Source organism: Otolemur garnettii, unplaced genomic scaffold (assembly GCF_000181295.1).
Source record: "Otolemur garnettii isolate 467f Iridium unplaced genomic scaffold, OtoGar3 scaffold00066, whole genome shotgun sequence".
NCBI lineage: Eukaryota > Metazoa > Chordata > Mammalia > Primates > Galagidae > Otolemur > Otolemur garnettii.
The window spans coordinates 9,419,368-9,422,845 of NW_003852461.1; the positions used below are offsets into that span (position 1 = coordinate 9,419,368).

The window sequence follows — 3,478 nt, forward strand, 5'->3', positions numbered from 1 at the left end:
CGAGCCTCGCCGTAATGCTCCTGAGAGGCGCGCACCGAGAAACCGCTCCTCCCCCAGCGCGTCAATCCCGGCGGGAGCCCCGGCCTCCGAAGGCGGCCGCGGCCGGCGAGAGCCCGGGGGAAGGACGGAGGGTGCGGGGACCGGGTCGCCAGCCCTGGCCGCTGATGCGGCGGAGCCTGCACGGCGGGGAGGTGGCGGCGAGAAGCCAGAAAGAGGCCAGCGACCTGGCGAGGCAAGAAAATAAGAACTGGAGGCGTGGGGGAGGCTCGGCTTTCCCGAAAAGGAAGAGAAGGAAATGGAAGGTGGGCCGCAGCGTGCTAGTGGGGTCGTGTCCCCGCAGCGCCCGCTCCGAGCAGTTCAAAACGCTTTCTCGACTGCTTCGACCTCGTGAGGGGGGCCCGGCCGGAGGAACCATGGTTTTCCTTACAGAAAAGGAGCCAGAAAGACCTTTTCTCTTGCAGAGCTAACAATAGTAATAGCGGACTTGTGGTGTTCAGCCACGCACTGGATTAAAGTTCTGCACACTTGATCTCAATCACACAGTAGTACGTTGGATACCTGTTTTCCCCTCTTTTACTATTGGAAAATCTGTAGTTTGGAGCCTTAAGGTCATTTGGCCGGAGGCCCTCACTGAGTCAGAGGCAAAGCCTCCCTTAGTCAGATCCTTAACTTCCTGTCTACGCTGTGACCTCTGTGGAAGACAGTGTATTTGTGCAACCGTGCTCGTTCCTCTAGCACACCGCTTTTATTTATTTGTTTTAGAGACAAGATCTCACTGTGTTGCCCAGGCTGGAGTGAAGTGGCTATTCCCGGGCCCTGCCATCGTGCGCTGCAGCAGAGAACTCCTGGGCTGAAGCCGTCCTGATCCTCCTGTCTCACCCTCCAGAGTGGCTGGGACGACAAGCTTGTACCAACATGCCTTCCAGGGCCTTTAAATACAGTGGAACTCTATAGTTGACCCAGTTTCCATAGACCAGACACGCACCACATGCACGGTAGCCTCGTTCTTTATGGTGACCACCTCTGTATGTTTACCACTTTGTTACAGCCTGTCTGGTCCTCAGCTTACAGAGGCCTTACTGTACTTGTTTACTGGGGGACAAGATGGTCTATTAAGAGTGAACATATGTTTAGCTTCTACCTAAGAGTAGAGCACACCTCTGTTCCAAAGAGGGGCGAAGGTGAACTAAACACTTTTCTGCTTTCAGAATATTTCAGTCCGTTTTTCATCTTTCCCTTTTTTCCACTGGGAAAGATGAAACAGCTGCTCAAAGAAGTATAAGTCAAGGCTACCCCCGTACCTATACGTCTGTGATAGGAATTGTGTTTGGCCACTTGCTTGCTATGTGACCTTGAATAAGTTACTTATCTCTAAAATGGGGGAAATAATTATACCTACTTGAAAGAATTGTGAAGATTTATAGCATTGACACAAAGTTCTTAGAGCTTACTCTTGGTAAATCCTGGATGTATTAGCTGTTGTTATTATCTCTGTTGTTATCATTATTCACTCTGCCCTTCAGCTTGTCCTAGTTCTTGATCGTCCCTGAATCGGCTGTCTGCTCTCATCCTCCCAGCCAGATGTTCTACGGCTTTATCTCTGCTCTCCAAACATCTTTTCACTACTCTCGTGGAGAACTGACCACATTTTGCTTTGAATAGTTCTTTGTGTACATGACTCACTGGTTGCCAAAGTGCCTGGAAGGACCTTGCGTGAACTGTGCAGCTCACTGGAAACATTCAGAGCCGGAAGACGACAGGCAGGACCAGGCTGTAGGCAGGGTGTTCAGAGTCTCCGGAACACTCCACGCAGAAAGGGCGGCCCCCACCTCTGGGGAAGAGCTGACCAAGTCCCGTGTGAGCTGGCGTGCCTGCCCCACAGAGGTCTGATCTCAGGGAAATACATGGAACTTGGCAATGGGAGTAAAAGTGGAATTGGTCTAGCTCAGTTGCACCCCACACCACCCCAACACACACGCACACGTCTCAGCCCCTGGTAGTAAAGTGGAATTGCTCTAGCTCAGCAGCACCCCTGTTCCCCACAGCACCCCCAACACACATGCACACACATCTCAGCCCACGGTAGTACAACTGGAATTGCTCTAAATCACTAGCACCCCTGTTCCCCACACCACCCCCAACACACGTGCACACACGTCTCAGCCCATGGTACTTCTATGGCTCTCATGTTCCCCAACCTCCAGTTTCAAGGGCAAGCATGTGGCCTAAGCCTGGCCAAGCAGAGCAGCCCTGGCCTCTAGCTGCTGTGACTGGTTTGGAGCCAGACCCATGCAGCACTGGGAACTGCCTTTGCTATACCAGGGGACTCGGTAAAGAAAGCCTATGTGACAGTGAAGCCAAACACAGTGGAGAGGAGAACAAAAATTGAAAAAATATAGCCCTTTATAACATGATTTGAACCTTGGACTTTGCAATTACATAAACTAATATACTGGCTGGCTGGCTGGCTTGCTTTCTTTGTTTTTTTGCTACTTTGGGTTGAGTTTTCTTTCATTAGCAATTAAAAGACCCTGACCTGGTGCAGGCCTTAATTTATTTAGTCAACTAACATTTATTAAATACTTACAATACTAGGCCCTGGAGATACAATAATAAATAAGACATTATCTCTGTCTTCAGTGAGTTTAGAGTCTGGTTGAAGAGATAAGTAAATGGTACGTTATGTGCTGAGATAGAAAAAAATTTAGGAAGCTATTTGAATACATAAAAGTTCTCAATAACATCAATTCTCAGCATTGGGTGAAAACTACATTGTCATAAAAAAAAAAAAAATTTTTTTGTTGTTGCAGTTTTTGGCCGGGGGCTGTGTTTGAGCTCCTCACCTCTGGCATATGGGGCTGGCACCTTACTCCTCTGAGCCACAGACACCACCCTAAAATGTTTACTTGATATGCGGCGGCAGGCTGGGCACAGTGGCTCACACCTGTAATCCCAGCACTGTGGGAGGCGGAGGGAGGTGGATTGTGGATTGCCTGAGCTCACACGTTTGAGACCAGCCTGAGCCAGAGTGAGACCTGGTCTCTAAAAATAGCTGAATGTTGTGGCAGGTACTGGTCCCTAGTCCTAGCTACTAGGGAGACTAAGGCAAGAGAATCGCTTAAGCCCAAGAGTTTGAGGTTGCTGTGAGCTATGAGGCCATGGTACTCTACTGAGGACAACAAAGTGAGACTCTGTCTCAAAAAGAAAAAACTGATAGGAGGTGGTAAAAATTGCATAGAGTTTAGTCCCATGGTTAGTCTTGCAGAAAGGCTGCTGGAACTCTGAGAGCATCAGAGGCTGGGCCATTGGCTGGGATTCAGGACCCAAGTTCCCCACTGATGGGGAGAAAGTACTTTCCCAGGACCAGGGAACAGTTTGGCAGAGGAGCCTTAAAACAATGCGTTTTAGGTAAGAAAGCCTCAGAACAGGTTTCTCATTAGACATAAAAGTGTACTAATGTCTCAAGAAGATGACTCAG

The 3,478-nt window shown here is 49.3% G+C and overlaps 1 long non-coding RNA gene across 1 annotated transcript in view; it reads right to left on the reverse strand.

Moving 5' to 3' along the window:
* The window catches only part of LOC111726450, a 17,049-nt gene extending 14,057 nt beyond the window's left edge, over nt 1–2,992 (reverse strand). Inside the window, exons 1-2 of the long non-coding RNA XR_002774212.1 lie at nt 2,945–2,992; nt 916–919 (exon numbers count right to left, since the gene is read on the reverse strand). This is a non-coding gene — a long non-coding RNA (uncharacterized LOC111726450). The remainder of the gene's footprint in view (nt 1–915; nt 920–2,944) is intronic.
* Nucleotides 2,993–3,478: the final 486 nt, after the last annotated feature.